This window comes from Myxine glutinosa, chromosome 5, assembly GCF_964187855.1.
Source record: "Myxine glutinosa chromosome 5, kmMyxGlut1.1, whole genome shotgun sequence".
NCBI lineage: Eukaryota > Metazoa > Chordata > Myxini > Myxiniformes > Myxinidae > Myxine > Myxine glutinosa.
The window spans coordinates 55,807,479-55,826,198 of NC_136265.1; the positions used below are offsets into that span (position 1 = coordinate 55,807,479).

An 18,720-nucleotide genomic window follows, 5' to 3' on the forward strand; every position below is an offset into this window, starting at 1 on the left:
GGATAATATTCTTCTTTACGAGACTGTTTCAAATCATGTAGGTCTTCTAAGTTTATTGAAAAAGACCAATTATACCCTAAATCAGGCATATCATACCCCCATTTATAAATTCGCATATTAACTATATGTCCTTCTTTATAAAATTCAATTGTAAGCAGATAGTTAAATTGAATGAGGAAAGGTGTATGGTCAGTATAACCAGGTGTTGTGGTTGTAAATTTTACTTGTTTAACAAAACGTGCTGTTTTATTTAGCAAGTGTGTTAAATCACTTAATCTCACCAAGTCATTCGCAGCTGTAGGGTTTGGATAATTGATTAATTTATAAGTATTCTTCATATTAATATTTTTACTTATACTATATTTTTGTCGTTCAGTCTGTGCCTTTGTATAATAATTTGATAAATCAATATCCTGAGAGGATTCTCCAAAGATAGAACCATCTTTTCCGACATGTCATTTATATTAGATTTAAAATGATATCATAAAAAATTTTCAGGTGGTCGGTATGTCGTCGCCTGTTGAGTTGAAATAATACATCTAAGCATAATTGCCCACAACATTTAGAATTAATTTCTTGAACTTGAAATGTTTGATAAACACCATTCTGTAAGAATTGAATTACTTCAACAGGTGGTGGCGTACCATAACTATCAAAATAATATTTATCCTGACTATTATGAATACAAACCCAATGAGAACCATTCTGTGTGTCTAAATTCATAATAATATTCTTTGTATTCTTGGGCAACTTTGTTAATTCATCTCTCATACAGATTACCGCGTTATCAATTTTTAGTTTGGAACAATACTTGGCAAGTTCAATATTTGACATTGTATTCTCTCCAAATTGTTTAAACCATTTTTCCATTTATTTATGAGAAAGATATAACCCATCACCCCTTTTAGTTAGTTTAACACCTGCTTGAGCGATAGAGGAAAGCATATCTCCAACTAACAATCTGGCTTTATTCGGCAGACTTTCAAGTTTTTGAGCAAAATCCACAATTACACCACTTCCAGTAATACTATGCTCCAACGCCTTGTTATGTCTTTCCAATTCTTTTTGAGCTTTTAGTTGTGCCTTCCTATCGTTAGCGGCTTTTACCGCTGCTGAAATACCACCCGTCGCCGCTCCAGCTGCACCTACAGCACCGGGAATTAAGGGGATTAGTGATAGAAGTGGAAGAAATCCTCCCTTTTGTATTGAATATTTCTTTAACATAGGTTTTGTCATTTTAATTTTAAGTGATCCAGTATCATTTAGTGTTTTTACTTGTGTGTGTGTGAGTAAAACATCAATTCTTACTGCTCCTTTTCTTTGAATTATATTAACATTAATAATCCAAGGCTTTTGATTTTGAACACAAGATGCAAATTTATTAAGATTGATTTGATTAACATATACCGATTCTTTCCTACTCATTTATTTATGAGAAAAAATCCTATGTTATATTAATCATAACACCACTATCTGTATTAATCTGTAATTCTGTTTCTTCCAAAAGCAAACAATATGTATTAACCTCTTCACTCTCCCCTCTTTCAATGTATAGAGAACTATCCACTCTATTAGACTTTATAGTTTCTTTTTGAGAACTTAGGTCAATTGCGTAGATTGTATAAAGTTTTTTAAATGCAACCATATCCAAAATAGGGTTATTATTACCATTGCGTTCACACACCTTTTGGTAAGACTTGTAGGCTTCCGCATAATCATTTTTTCCCCAATCAATTTCCAATCTATCTCGTGGATAAAATGTTCCATCAAGAGAAACCCGAAGTTGTTTCACCTTAGCATTATCACTCAGCGCATTATTCTTATCAGTAGCGCCCTCTCCATCTGGTTTTAAAAAAATGAGCCAGAGGTATCGCGGCTTTCCTTGAAGAACACCCAAATTCCAAGTGAAGGTAGCGTGTTCCAGTTTAACGTGTTGACATCTTCTTTTAAGGTATGATACATTTAGCAGTTTCTTTGAGTTAAGTCTTTCATTCAACATCTCTTCCGTTTTAAGATTAGGAGTATATTCGCTGATATACCAACACAAATCATTAATAACAAATTTATTATTAGTACCAAAAGCATTAGCAGCCCCAAAAAAGCAATCTATTTACATTATCATTCCTTTGTAGTTGAAATCTAATTTTAAGACCATACAAAACTTTATCATAATCGCAAAATCCAAATATGCCTTTAAGAGGTACTGCTACGGTAAAACTATTCTCTGCTTTTGTTTCATCATTATACATTGCCTTCCTTTGTCTATAACCGGGGCCTGTGTTTGTACCCGTTGACATGTCAGGAATTAAAACCTTCAACAGCTCCCTTACCCATTCTATCACCAAGCGAATATAGTGTAAATTTCATCATTTCAGATGTAGCAGAGACATAATCAATCGCTTCAACCTCTTGTGTTCCAATATACAGGCGGACACGATCAAATATTTTCCAGAAGAAATCATTTACGAGTGTAGCATTAGTATCATTCGCAGCCTTAGTTAATTTAAATTTACACAGCAAGAAACTATCAGCTAGATTCAAGTAAGTTTGTTGATTATTTATTTCAAAACTTTTTGTTCCATTTGAATTCCAGTCTGTTCCTGTTATAGCATTTACCTTAAAATAGTCTTCCTTTTTAGTGGAGTTTGAAATGATAATCGTATCATCCAAATCATAGATACTATCAATCGCTTCCATACTTGTATTTATATAAGATTAAAATCGATGAAACCCTGATGCAAGTATTTTAATGATTTTTTGTCGTCCTTGTCCCGATAGTGAAGTTTTACCTTTTTTAATTTCTTTGATCGCCTGTAATTTATGAGACTCCTTTTGAGCATCTTTTACACTCTTTATAGCACCCGCTACATTTCCCACGGCAGAAGCAGTTGAACCAATTAGGTCTTTATGTTTAAGGATGGTTGAACCAATACCCATTAGAGTATCAATTATCCCATCTCCTTTATTTCTGAATTGATGACCCACACCTCGTTGTTTCTTTGGTTTATAGTACCCTTAACCAAGAAACATACCTTCACCCTTATAGTATGGAGAAAGGAACACCCCCTCCCCTGTAATTAGTTTATATTTTCCCAACTCGTGTTTTCTCACAATAACCATTATTTATTTATCAAAAAACTTCACATAGCTGAATTCTGATGGATATAATTTCATCATTAAAGGATATCATATGATTATCTTGATCGGTTATCCTAAAATGTACTCTGTGTATGGTTTTTCCTGTCACAGGTAAATAGACAAGAATTTTTGGTTCCATATTAAATTTATAACCAATCGGGGTTGAGTATGCGCTGAATGAAAATATTGTATTTGTTCTTTTTCCATCGTTATAAGCACCATCAATCAAATCACAATGAATTAATACTGAATTTATACCGGAGGATATTTGAATAACATTATCACTGTAAAACGTCCCGTTAGTTTCAATATTTTTTGAAGAGAAACCCAATAGCTCTCTGAACGAATTTTCAATCATGAAATCAACTTTATAATTATTTTAAGTTTAATCGTTGATTTTGAAGTGTGTTTTTGAATATCTATTACCATATTTTTTGGTTCATCACCTTCTTCTTTCATAAGGCGAGAGACTTCAGAAGATATTTGAGAAATCTCGTAAGCTCCGGGTGAAACGGTTATAGTTTTATATGCAGTGCCTGGATTATAACTAAACTTGTTGTTTTTCTCTGTTATATTAAAAAGGGTATTATAAGTCTCCATTGACAACAAAGATGCCTCATATGAGGCAAGAGGGTCAAGTTGTAGTGGGTAAGGGAATGAAGCTGTGTAATCACTCGTTGTGAAATTAAAACTTAAAATTGTGCTTCTCATCTTATTTAATATCTTATAAAATATCTTTGTATTGACATTTATTAATTATTTTCATATTCATCAACTGATCTAAAATGGCTGAGGTTTCATTAAAACAATTGTTGTTTCCAGCTTTCTTACTACCTAACAGCAATAATAGCCTATTAACTAATTGTGATGGGTCATTTGGAAGAAAGCTTACACCTGAACCACTTAATTTAATACTTAAAGCATTAATAATATGTTTCTCCTTCTCATTCTTCTTACTTTTACCAGCAACAGAAACTCTAGCATCAAGTGAGTTTAGTAAATCAATATATACCCTATCTTCAGCATTATTCATATCAAGTGGTTTCTCTAAATATTTTGAACCGCATCCGGAGTTTGTTAGAAGAAACATTAATCTTGGAGTTAATTTAACATTTGGTTGAGTGGAACCCAAGAACATCAATTCATCATTAAATATCAATACCTTTTCATTCACAAGATAGAACTGTGCTGGTTCTTGTGTTGGAATGAGACCTGCTCTGGTTTTTGAACCCACCGAATATTCATTGTTTTGAAGAGCTTTCACAATATAATTAGGGGGTTGATTTACCTCCTCAAGTTTCCGAAATAATCCTTCATCATCATATCCTAATGCTCCAAGTTCTTGCTCCGTCATTTGACTAAAATCTTCGAGCATTTGAAGTTTTTTCGGAGTAAATTATATTGTGGGAATTGTGGGAACTGAAGGCTGTTGAGTTTTTTAAAGTGGTATAAAAAATTTCTCTTGTTTTCTTTCAAAGGCTTCTTCACCAGTTAGTTTATGGACCCGTTTCTTCTTTATCTCTTCCTGTTGCTTAACAACTTTTGAAACCAACTCTTGATGTTCTTTAAACTTTCTTGCTCTTTCTTCGGCATTCATTTTCTATATTTATTGACTGAAAAATATCCTTTAGTATCTTATCTTGTTTCACAACAATATATTTATATTGACCAATCGTGTGTTTCATGTGAGCCTCAAATTATTCTTTATTACATAACGTAGAGCAATTATCTCTCCAAAAATTATTTACATCTGTTGAATTTAACTTAAATAAAATAAAAGTATTGGCATTGTTTCTTATTGAGTGCCGAGGGAGTTGAAAATATGACTGACTAAGATAAATACAATTACAAGAAGAATGTCTCCCTCTTGTATAGTAGCTATCCATTACTGTTTGGTTTCTCTCATTAACACAATCATCAAAGATAATGAGGTTCTTTTTTGATTTATCTAAATCTTGGGGTGAAGGTATATCATCCGTATTATCACTGAGAATACAAGTTATGGGTTGATTCAATTTTGATTTCTGTGTATCACAAAATAATTGTATTATATCTTCAATATCATAATCATTTAGTTTGTTTTGAAGTTTAAATAAACCGATAATGTCTTCCTTTTTAAGACCCGCATTAAAACCCTGTGAGAGTAGTTGATACTCGGGTTGAAAACTTGACTTTGTAAAAATTATTAAATTATCATAATCTAAAAAATTAGGAGCAAGGAGCATCTTTAAAAGTAAACAGGTTTTTCCACATCCGCTTGAACCAACTATTAGACATCTCAATGAATTTGGAATGTTTTCATGGTTATTAAATTTTATCTTATTTTCCCAAACAGGTAAAAATTCATCCATTTATACATTTAGAAAACAGGTCATCTAACTTTTTACGAGCTTTTTTAGAAACACTATATTTTATCCTGAGTTCAGGTTTAATTTTAAAATAATCCATTATTTTATTTATATAGTATCTTGTATTAACATTTCCATTAAAATTATTTTGAATAAAAAATATCATTAAACCCTTATACATTTCCTCATTACAAATAGTCTCTTCCCTTGTAAGAAATGGTATATTATCACCATAATACTTAACATTCATCTCTCTTATTAATCTTGTTCGGTAATTCATTTTTGGTTCTAATTTAAAAGAGTTATATATTTTTCTATATTTTTTATTATCATTAATTAGAGGATAACCACAGAAAATACATTGATTATGTGCTTTTGACTGTATTTAATCCCACTATCACAAGCCGGACAGATTTCTAAATTATCATATGGAGAGTCTGGAAATTCTAAATATCCTTCAGAATTTATCATATTTAAACAGTAAATTTGTACTTAAACTAAACGCAAGTTTTTTTTACGAATAAATACAATGTTTCGAAACACAAAAGGCAAATTTCAATCAATTTCGCTTGAGGTGGAAGATATAGAAAAATATGTCAAAGATGTTAAATTGAACAAAGATAAATATGGAAATTTTTGGATTAAACCTATAATGGAAAATAACATGAGCTCCTCTATTTCATTTAAAGGACAAGCTATGTTAATTAATAACTGCATTAAAGTAAATCTAACAAAAGTTTCTCCTCTACTCCCGGCAATTTACTCAAAGCTTGAAAAAGTGATTGATAAAAAAGCTTTGAAAATGAATGATAAGACCATCAACAATACTCGTGGAGAAATTTGTATTTACTTTAATAATCCAAAGGGTGTAGATCTAAGTAAAATGAATAATGATGTTAATATTTCTGGTGAAATGTCATTTCGTTCTATGATAGTTTGAGATTATTTAAAGATAACTTTTGATATTAAAAATGTAGAGATTGAATTGAAAGAAAGTAATGAAAGAAAGTATATTGGTATAGATGGAACGGTTTTTTCTGCCAATTAAATATGAGTCAATATAAAGATTTTACTATTTCATTGAACCCCGACGATAGTATTTCATTGAACTCAGATGATAGTGATTCAGTGTGCTCGTATGATAGTTATGAGAGTAGCTTTATTGATGACTCAGATGTCTCTGATTGTGAGATTGATTCTGAATATGACCCTGGTTCTGATACTGAGTGAAAAAGGCGTTTTAGTTTAAGTAAAGTTATATATATATAAAAATGCCGGTATTAAAATTCGTTAAATTGAGTTTGGATGGAATGACCCCGACTCGAGGTAGTTTACTCTCGGCTGGGTTTGATCTATATAGTAGTATTAATACTAGTTTGAATCCAGGAGAGCACAAACTTGTTAATACAGATATTAAAATTGGGCTTCCTGTGGGCTGTTATGGTAGAATAGCAGGAAGATCGGGATTGACATTAAGGCATGGAATTCATATAATAGTCGGTGTTATAGATCGAGATTATACTAGTCCCATAGGAGCACTCCTGATTAATCTTGGAGAAGAGAAATTTACAATAAACAAGGGAGATAGAACTGCCCAATTGATTTGTGAAAAAAATGAACTTCCAGATCTAGTGGAATGTCGTGATTTAATTTAACTCGAACGATAGTGATTCAGTGTGCTCGAAAATAGTAGCTTTATTGATAACTCTGAGTATTCATGTGATAGTTATGACTCAGATGATTCTGAGTGAAAAAAGGCGTTTTAGTTTAAGTAAAGTTATATATATAAAACGAGCCAGGAGAAAAGGTGTTTTAGTTTAAGCACAGTGATATATATAAAACACCCCATTTTCTCACACTATAAATATGGTTTATTATGATACTTGCGAGAAGGATGTAAAATATTATAAACAACATATTCTCACCGCAAAACATATACGCAAGACACTACCTCCTGCTCCACCTAAAACAAAATATTGCAAGGACTGTAAAATATCAGTTCTCAAGAAGGGGTTTAAAGCACATCTTAAAACTAACAAACACTTGTCAAAATTGTTTACTATTAGGAACATTGATGGTGCTTACAAAGGACATATCAGGATTCGAATCTTTGACTTTGATCCTGCTGGCCCTGGCTCAATTGTTGAGGCTGTGGAGATCATCAAACCCTCTGTGAAAGATCTTATTGAAAAGTCTCTTATTGAGTTCAAATCAATCAAGTTCTATATGGGTATTAAAATGAAAGTCTCAAAACATGATCCAATCACAGGTGGTTATTACAATGAAAAAGCTTACATGATAACAGCCAATCACTTTATATCTACATATCGAGATTTTAAAACATCAGGAGTCTATGATGAACTGATTAAACAAGAACAAGAACTTGAGCATACTATTACTGGAAGTGGTTGGCATATAGATGAGATACTATTTATTGACATTCATATTCTTAAATCAGATCCCCTAAAAGCTTCTTCCTACATTGATTTACCGAGTGTTATCAAAAATAAAAAAGCAGTTATCAATATCATAAATGAAAAAGACAATAAATGTTTTCTCTGGTCTATTCTGGCACATTTACATCCACAAGACATTCATGCTGAAAGAGTATCTCATTATGAAAAATATGAGAATACATTAAATATGAAAGATCTAAAGTTTCCTATGGCTTTAAATGATATTCCTAAATTTGAAGAGATGAATAATTTATCAGTTAATGTTTATGGTCTAACAGAAACAAACAACATTGAGGTTTTAAAGCTTTCTGGGACTTGCTATCAAACTCATATTAATCGTCTACATTTTAATTCAGAGGAAAATTCCCATTACACATACATCAAAGATATTGCGAAGTTAATAAGACCACAAGTATGTAAAAGGACAAATAAAATATTTGTTTGTTTACGTTGTCTTAACTTTTTCCATTCACAAGAAAGATTGGATAAACAAACACTCAGGGTATTGTGGTTAACATAAATCAACGGTAATCAATATACCTAAAAAAGGCTCAAATATCTCATTCAAAGATCAAAATAAAAAAATAAAACATCCATTTGTAATATATGCTGATTTTGAAAGTATTTTAGAAAAAATTGATACTGCTTCTCCAGACCCAAAATAATCTTATGCAAATAAATATCAAAAACATACTCCTTGTGGTTTTTGCTATTATATCAAATCATCCGTTTGTGATGAATATAACAAGTTAGAGGTGTATAGAGGTCCAAATACCCTAGAGGAGTTTGTGAAATGACTAGAAAAAGACTTTGTTCGATTAACCAAAATAATGAGAGAAACCAATAAACCAATGACCTTGACGAGTGAAGAGAAAAGGAAATTTAGGCAGCCAAAGGCTGTCTGTCATATTTGTGAAAAGAAAATTGATAAAGGCCTAAAGGTTAGAGACCATTGTCATCTCACTGGTAAATATAGAGGTCCGGCTCATCAAAGATGTAATATTAATTATAAACCACACTCTTTCATTCCCGTCTTTCTTCACAACAATGCTAATTATGACACTCATCTATTTATCAAGGAACTCTCAAAGACTTCTGGAAGCATCTCAGCAATTCCAAACACGGATCAGAAATACATTTCATTCACAAAAACAATCTTTTTTAAAACAGGATTTGACTATGAGAAAAATAAAAATACTTATGGTATAACTAATATTAGATTTCTTGACACATTTAAATTTATAGAACTTCCATTGAAAAAATTGGTAGAAAATCTTAAAGAGTTTCCTTGTCTTTCCGAATATTTTCCTGACAATGATTTGCTTACAAAAAAGGGTATTTATCCCTATGTCTATATGGATTCATTTGGGAGATTTAATGAAACACAACTTCCTTTAAAAGAAAATTTCTACAACAAATTAAACATTAAACATTTAAAAGAAAAAAATTATGCACATGCACAAAACGTTTGGAAAAAATATAACATCAAGAATCTTGGTGAGTATCACGATTTGTATCTCAAAACTGATGTGCTTTTATTGGCTGATGTGTTTGAAGCCTTTAGATCTGTTTGGCGCATCGGATATGGATTGGATCCTGCTCACTACTACACTGCTCCTGGATTGGCTTGGAGCGCGATGTTGAAAATGACTAAACAAGCTTTGGATTTAATAACCGATGTTAATATGCTCTTGATGATTGAGAAAGCAAAAAGAGGCGGAATTTCACAAGTATGCTCGAGTAGCTATGCAAAAGCAAATAACAAACATCTTCCGAATTATGATTCAACGAAAGAGAGTTCTTACTTGATGTACTATGACGCGAACAACCTGTATGGCTGGGCAATGTCCCAGGCTCTTCCTTATGGAAAACTTAGATGGGTAAAGGAAAAGAATTTCAACAAAGTCTTTGAAAATCTATGTATATCTACACAAGCTGAATTAGACAAAGAAAAAGTTGGTTATTATTTTGAAGTTGATTTGAAATATCCAAAGAAACTCCATAACCTACATAATGATCTTCCATTTGCTTGTGAAAAGGAAAGTCCAAAGAAAGATGGTTGAGTGATTCTCAAAAATCGTTTAATATAAAGGGTAAATCCTGTCCTGGCGTTCGCTTAGCGGCTCGGGTGCCAGCTTAGGATCCTAGGATCCTGGGTTCGAATCCCGGTCGATCACTGAATTAACGCCAGGGGGGTTGACTCAGCCTGTCATCCTTCCGATGTCGGCTAATTGAGTACCAGTTCACTGGTAATTCCCTGTTTGTCGTAAAAGGCGACAAACAGGGTTGGCGGCAGGAAGGGCATCCGGCCGTAAAACATTGCTTCAAAAAGGGGACCGAAAAACAACAACAACCACGGTGCCCGAAAAAGGCCAACCCCCGCTTGCGGGGAAAAATGGCCTCTAAAGGTGTTAAAAAAAAATTTTTTTTATAAAGGGTAAATCAACAGAGAAACTTCTTACTACACTTTATGATAAGAAAAATTATGTTCTTCACCAAAGAAACCTAAGACAATGTCTTTCAGAAGGTCTTAGAGTAGAGAAGATACATAGGATTCTCAAGTTCAATCAGTCATTGGTTAAAAAAGTACATTGATTTTAACACAAAATGTAGGATTGAATCAAAGAATGATTTTGAGAAAGACTTTTATAAGTTGATGATTAATTCCGTATTCGGCCGCACGATGATGAACGTGAGGAAAAGGAAAAATATCAGACTATCAACATCTTGGGACCAAGCACAAAAATGAATTAATAGACCGAGTTTTAAAAGAGCCGAGGTCTTTACTGAGACTTTTTGTGCGATCCATTTGGATAAAGAGAGTATTGAAATGGACCAACCTATTTCTATTGGAACATCAATTCTTGATTTGTCAAAGTCATTAATGTATGATTACTTTTATAATAATCTAAAATCAAAGTATAAGGATAATGTGTCATTGTTGTATATGGATACAGATAGCTTTATTTTGAAAATTAAGATGGATGATGTTTATTCAGACATGAAAAAGGACATTAATACCTATGACACGAGTAATTATAGTGAAGAGAGTGAGTTGTTCTCTTCTAAAAATAAAAAGGTAATTGGTAAGTTTAAGGATGAATTTGGAGGAAGGGTTATGAGTGAATTTGTTGGGTTGCGATCCAAGGCTTATGCTTATAAATACATTGAAAAGACTGTTGTGATAGAGGGAAAGAGGCTTAAGGGTATCAAAAAGAGTGTTATAAAGGAGACAATAAAATTTGAAAATTATTATGATTGTTTAACAACAAAGAAAGAAGAGTTTAGAAAGATTAATGGAATAAGAAGTTATAAACATCAATTATATTTGGAAGAGGTGAATAAAAAAGCATTGGGGGCTTTTGATGATAAGAGGTTTATTTTAGAAAATGGAATTGATAGTGTCTCTTATGGGAATATACTTATATGGGGTTAGGGATTTTAATGTTATAAAACCAAACTCAAACATATACTTTGCCTATGTGGTGATGAGAGTTGTAGTATTACTACACACAAACAAATATTCGTAGGGTCGATGTTTGAGTGGTATCCAGAAGGATCGCATAAAAATCTCATAAGGCGAGAAGGTCTAATGAACAACATTAAGGACAGGTTCGAAAATTTACTATTCTCTTAAAGGTGTATGCATAAAGAACAGGGTGAGAGAGATTAACATGGAAATTCCCTATCTACTGTCCTAGGATCAACATTAAGGGTAGAAGGATCATCGTTTGAGTGGTCTAATAAACAACATAAAGATCAGGGTGAGAGAGATTAACATGTAAATTCCCTATCTACTGTCCTAGGATCAACATTAAGGGTAGAAGGATCATTGTTTGAGTGGTCTAATAAACAACATAAAGATCAGGGTGAGAGAGATTAACATGTAAATTCCCTATCTACTGTCCTAGGATCAACATTAGGAGAGAGGAAAAATGAAAATTAACATGTAAGTTAATGGGGGGACAATGAGGGTGGGAGAAATTAACATGTAAGTGAATGGGAGAAGAGGCGTTTTTGGTGTAGTAATAACTTTAAAAATGAGGGTGAGTGGAAAAAATTGAACATGTAAATAGATAGGGGGTGGAGAAATAGGGGTGTTTATGGGAAAGGTAAATTAACATGTAAATCAATAAAAGGATGAGAGTGGGAGAGAGAATAACATGTAAATTCCCTATCTACTGTCCTCGGATCAACATTATTACACTACTCATGAACATTGCATTGAACCAATACACTGCCCAACAGTCACTCGTAAAGAAATTATGACTGCGCCCTGATTAGCATCAACCAGAAACTTCAATTGGCAAAACAAACAAACATGGCGTTCTCATTTTATCGTAAAAAAATAACTAAAAAGAACTACAACATGAAGATTGTTGTCGTTCAAACCTTTGTCGAACGAGGAAGGCAGGTCCAGCCACTCGGACTCCACCTTCACAGCCACAATAAAATCTGAAAATAAAACATCACACTCGATCTCAATTTTAAGGAACATTTCTGAACAAAGTCATTATCAGAATATTGTATAGAAAGTCTACACCCCCCTTTCAAAGTTTTTCACCTTATGTTGCCCTTTAGCCTGGGATTAAATTGCATTAAATCAAACGTTTTCCAATTTATTTACATATCGCAACCCACAACTTCCAAGTGAAAAACAAATTATGCAAATTTCAGAAAATTAATAAAAAAAATACAAAACTAAAATATCTTCGTTGGATACGTGTCCACCCCCCATATAATAGCAATTATAAATTAGCTCAGGTGTAACCAAGCACCTTCAAAATCACACACCAAGTTCATAAGCCTCCACCTGTGTTAAATTGTAGTGATTCTGATTATTTCAGCATCGCGGGAAGGGGAGGTCTCTTGCGGGGCAAGCTCGAGAACGCACGTCCGAGTCGGCGCTGCTCTGTCTGTGCCGGTATCTTGTATCCCGTCAGGTCTGACTTTCCGTGATCCCTTGTTTATTAGTCATCTTAGCTTGTCGGAGTGTCGTGCGGGGCGTGGAAGTTAAATTTAACACTTACATTTGGACACGCACCAACACATACACACACTTTGTTTTATATATTATGCTTGCGTGATTATACATACAAGCATGACCCGGCACGCTCTGCGCGCCTCACCACACGTCGTTTCAGAGGGGTCAGCATCTTTGACCATTTCGGTGTCTTTTGGGTTTCATGCTGTTTTGGGTCTTCGGGGTCTTTTGGATCCTCTGGGCCTTCAAGGGTATTTTGGGTCTTCAGGGTATTTGGTGTCTTCAGGGTCTTAAGGGTCTTTGGTGTCTTTTTGGTCTTTGGGGTATTTTGGGTCTTCGGGGTCTTTTTGGTCTTTGGGGTGTTTTGGGTCTTCAGGGGTGTTTTGGGTCTTCAGGGGTGTTTTCGGTCTTCGGGGTGTTTTGGGTCTTCGGGGTGTTTTGGGTGTTCGGGGTGTTTTGGGTGTTTTGGATGTTCGGGGTCTTTTGGGTGTTCGGGGTCTTTTGGGAATTCGGGGTGTTTTGGGTCTTCGGGGTGTTTTGGGTCTTCGGGGTGTTTTGGGTCTTCAGGGTGTTTTGGGTCTTCGGGGTGTTTTGGGTCTTCGGGGTGTTTTGGGTCTTTGGGGTGTTTTGGGTCTTCTGGGTATTCAGGGTCTTTGGGTATTCAGGGTCTTTGGGTATTCAGGGTATTTTTGAGCCTCAGGGCCTTGAAGGTTATTTTGGGTCTTCAGGGGTCTTGGTGGTCTGAAGGGTCTTGGGGGAATTAAAAGGTCATCAAAGGTCTGAGGGGTCTCAGCAGTCTTAACGCAATTAAAGGGTTAATCAAGAGGGTGGTAATTTTATTTGAAGAAGAAGAAGACGTTTTCTTCGCCGATAAACATACATACAAAGCGACATAACCATATACATTTGCTCTTTTATAACAAAAAGAAGATACACATGACTGGATGCGAGGATGTTGCAAAATAAATACGATTTAAGTCGTCAATCACATGGTGAAAGTTATAATGTGGTAGAAACTACACTGTGTTAAAATTAATTGAACGGTTCAGTGCAGTGTTGAGAACAGCCATGCCATGATGGGGAGGTGGGGGGAAGCCAGCCGGCTCTCCCGCGTCAAACATTTGTGGAAGGATGTGTGGTTTGGTTTATGGTCACAACAACCCTTGTCCTGTATTGAGAAATGAAAACATCTTGTCAGGGTGACGTCGTTTTATGAGTAATATTGTTACGTTTGTGGGACTGTCAATCGTTTACAAAGCAAGCATAGACGACGATTCATGTTGTTTTGGGTGGATTGTGCAAAAAATGCCAGGTCAACTGTGGATCCCAAATAGGACCTTTTCGTATTTATTTTTACTTTTTCTAAAAATTTACCCCATATCCACTCCCTTTACACCACGTAATTTTGACTGTTGGTGGTGGAACACAAAAACAGCTTTGGAAAGGATTCAACTCTTTTTCTTTGAAGCAAGAACGTGCGGGCGGCATTAGGAAGAAGAAGAAGAAGAAGAGCGACTCTTGGCGGCACGTTAAAAAGAGAATCCTTGCTCGTGGCGTGAACGGCTTGAGCATGTTGGTGTGAGGGACTGGATCTCTACGAACGTTCTGAAGGATTCAGTGTGCAAGAAGCAGGTGGACAAAAAGGAAAAGGGGTATTCCGTGGAAAAAGGCGCTTCTTTGGGTCGCTGCGGTGACAATCGGTGCCTCATGCTGTGAACGGGCTCGACGTGTGCTTTACGAGGGAGTCGAACTCGATGAACTTCCTGAGCTGAGGGATTTGATGTGTTGCATGAAGGAGGTTGGAGAAAGGAAAAGGCTCAAAGGAGAAAGGAATCGCAGAGCGTGATGACTGGTCCATTCAAATTGTTCCCACCAAGCCCCGCTCTGACGAGCATCGATGAATCTGACCTTCAAACAGGCCTGAACCCCATTACATTCCCATCCTCGTACACACACAACAACATGCATTTTTAGGCCATTTTCCCTGCTTGAGCGGGGGTTAGCCTTGCGGTCCCCATGACAATCTTCTCCATTTTGCCATATTTTCTGCATCGCCCCTTGTTAACCCCCTTGCCCGCATTTCTTCTTCCACCATCTTTAGCCAAGTCTTTCGCGGTCTTCCCCGTCCTCTACTTCCTTCTACATTAATTTCCATCACTCTTCTCAACCAGTCACTTTCATCCTTCCTCAACAAATGACCAAACCATCTAAACCTGTTCCTCGTCACAGCATCAATCACAGGCTCTATTCCCATCATCTTTCGCAATTCATCATTTGTCTTCCTCTCTCTCAACGATACCCCGCACATCCACCGAACCATTCGCATTTCCACCCTTTCCAGCCTTCGTTGCTGCTCTTCGTTCATTACCCATGTCTCGCTGCCATAAATCATAACACTTCTCACACATGCAACAGACACCTTTCCCTTCAGCTTCAACGACACTCCCCTCCTCATCAGCACGCCACTCAGTTCCCGAAACTTCTTCCATGCACATCTCACTCGAGCAAGCGTTGCCAAGTCTGATCCACCTTATCCATTCAGCATGTCCCCGAGGTAACAAAATGTTTTCACACCTTCCAGCTTCACGCCATCTCCAAGATCCAACTCAACATTTCCTCCATCTGCAGCTCCCTCTGTGCACACCTTACATTTGAATGTAGCTGCCACACTGGTTAATGACCCTCTCAGACCACTGCATTTTTGATGAACCCACTCAGCGCACATTGTACATTGAATGGAGTTCACTACGATACCCTTCCTGCACACAGCACATGGCCACTTCCCAGTTCTTTCCACCTCACCACATGCTTTACCACTTGCCATCACCTTCGTCTTTCCGATATTCACCTTCAGACCTTTTGACTCCATACATTCCTTCCACTTGTTCATCTTTTCCTTCAGTCCATCCATACTTTCCGCAATCAACACCAGATCATCTGCATACAACAACTCCCATGGTAAACCCTCCTTTACGTTCTGAGCCAGCACCTCCACCACAGCTACAAATAGTAGTGGACTTAGTACCGACCCCTGATGCACTCCCACCTTCACCTCAAACTCACCATTGGTCCCATCCTTCGTCCTTACAGCTGTGCTCGCTCTTTTGTACATTGCCATCAGTAGATGATTAATGTTGTTCTTGGGACAACCACAAATCTCCATTCACTTACATGTTAATTTTCCTCTCACCCTCATTTCCCCTAAACACCTCTATTTCTCCCACCCTGTTCTTTACGAACCTTTTGGCCTTTTGACATACTAGCTATAGCACCTACTCTCACCCTCTTAATATCCCTAGTAGACCACTCAAACAATAAGCCTACAAATATTTGTTTCTGTGTGGGCAATAATTTAATTCTCTTACCACTACCATCACCATCTAATATATTAACAAAGTATATGTTTGAGTTTGGTTTTTTAATCAAGATATTTTAACTGAGCTAAGATAAAATGGTAAACCTAGCTTAATGTTCTTGTTTGAGTGCCTCCAGTGCCACACACTTTTTGGTTGGCTCTGTCCACTTTTTGCTAAGCTGCGCCCACTTTTTGTTAAGCTCCGCCCACTTTTTGCTAAACCCGACCCACTTTTTACTAGGCCCCGCCCACTTTTTGGTAAGCACCGCCCACTTTTACTAAGTCCCGCCCACTTTTTGTTAAACCCAATCCACTTTTGTTAAACCGTGCCCACTTTTACTACGCGCCGCCCACTTTTTGTTAAACCCAATCCACTTTTGTTAAACCCTGCCCACTTTTGCTAAACCCCACCCACTTTGTTAAGTCCCACCCACTTTATAAACTCTCCAGCATTGTATACACAAAGAATTAAGTTAAGCACCCCCCCCGTTTTTTTACAACCTCGCACATTACAAGTTTGTTGTCGTCAAAACAGTGTAATATACCCATGATATTGCTATATTTTCTGGAGAAGTGATATTATGGTCACATAAAAACATAACAATCATGCCGTTTTCAATATTTTATTCTGGATAATTTAAGGTGAAATTTTTTGGGAATTTTAGGCATATTTTCACCTCAATTTAAGTATGGAGCTATAGGTCCATCACGGACAGTGTGGATGACGTTCATGTTTTCTAACGTACAGTCATTGTTCTGAGAAGACCTCTAGCGATCTTTGCGTCAATAACGTGTGTAGGACCCACGTGATCGGATCACTGATGGTGCTGTGACAACCATCCCCTGGCCTGCGTACAGTCCTGACCTGAACCCCCTCGAGCACGTTTGGGACATGTTGGGACGACAAATTGCGAAGATGGTCCCTCCAATAGCCAATCTGGATGAATTGGAACGTGCATTACATCGGGAATGGAACAACCTGCCACAGCAACGCATACGACGGCTTACAGGGTCTATGAGACGTAGGGTTGAGTCAGTGATCCGATCACGTGGGTCCTACACACGTTATTGACGCAAAGATCGCTAGAGGTCTTCTCAGAACAATGACTGTACGTTAGAAAACATGAACGTCATCCACACTGTCCGTGATGGACCTATAGCTCCATACTTAAATTGAGGTGAAAATATGCCTAAAATTCCCAAAAAATTTCACCTTAAATTATTCAGAATAAAATATTGAAAACGGCATGATTGTTATGTTTTTATGTGACCATAATATCACTTCTCCAGAAAATATAGCAATATCATGGGTATATTACACTGTTTTGACGACAACAAACTTGTAATGTGCGAGGTTGTAAAAAAACGGGGGGGGGGGGGGGGGTGCTTAACTTAATTCTTTGTGTATATAATGTACAGTTGAGACATAACATCATTTTCAGGGAATTTCCATCACATCATTTCCAGTTAAGACATGTCCAGGTTTGCCCAGGGAATTTCCACAGGAAATGACACACACCCAGCCCTTCTTATAAAAGGCACCGACCACACAGGCTTTTTTAAACACGCTTTCTGCTTCACTTGAGAATGGACTACTGTGCTGAAATGGAATGGGATAACTTTGCCATTCCTTGGAGTCCTGCTACCTGTGTGGAGCTCAACCTTCAGATTGATGAACTGGACTCGAACCTCTTATCAATGGAGGTAAGTTTATTTATTTATTTATTTATTTAATTATTAATTTAATTTAATTTTTTTGTTTTTTTTCCGATAAGACTCGTGTAAGAGTTAGCAAAGTTTCTTTTAATATTCACAGAGCTTGATTTATATAAATAATAATATTGTATTAAATTAATACATTGTTATTTTCTCTCACAGGAAATTGTATCTGAGATACGAAATGAAAATACTGCTTTTAACACAACTTGGGATGAAGTTATTTTTTTGTTTGAAGACATTTTGAACAACCAAGACCCACAGAACGAGTTCTCCCATGATGGCCCAGCCAAAGAGTTATACCTTGGAGATCCACAAAATCCTGAAAAAGAGTTCCACCATGATGATACTTATTGTGAGTTATCAAAACAAAACCCACTGAACAAGTTCTACCCCGATGAGCCAGAATACAAGTTATACATTGGAGACCCACAAATTTATGAAAATTGGGAAATGGGAATTCTCCCTGATGGTCCGCAGTTATACGATGTGAGACCCATCACAGAAAGCCTAAAAATTGGGAAAGGAGAGTTCTCCCTGATGGTCCGCAGTTATACTATGTGAGACCCATCACAGAAAGCCTAAAAATTGGGAAAGGAGAGTTCTCCCTGATGGTCCGCAGTTATACTGTGTGAGACTCATCGCAGAAACCCCTTTAAAAATTGGGAAACGGGAGTTCTCCCTGATGTTCCGCAGTTATACTATGTGAGACTCATCACAGAA

The 18,720-nt window shown here is 36.2% G+C and overlaps 1 protein-coding gene across 1 annotated transcript in view; it reads right to left on the reverse strand.

Annotated features, from left to right (window-relative positions):
• LOC137428599 (uncharacterized) overlaps positions 1-18,720 on the reverse strand; it is a 230,778-nt gene that overhangs the window by 35,843 nt on the left and 176,215 nt on the right. The window lies entirely within an intron of this gene.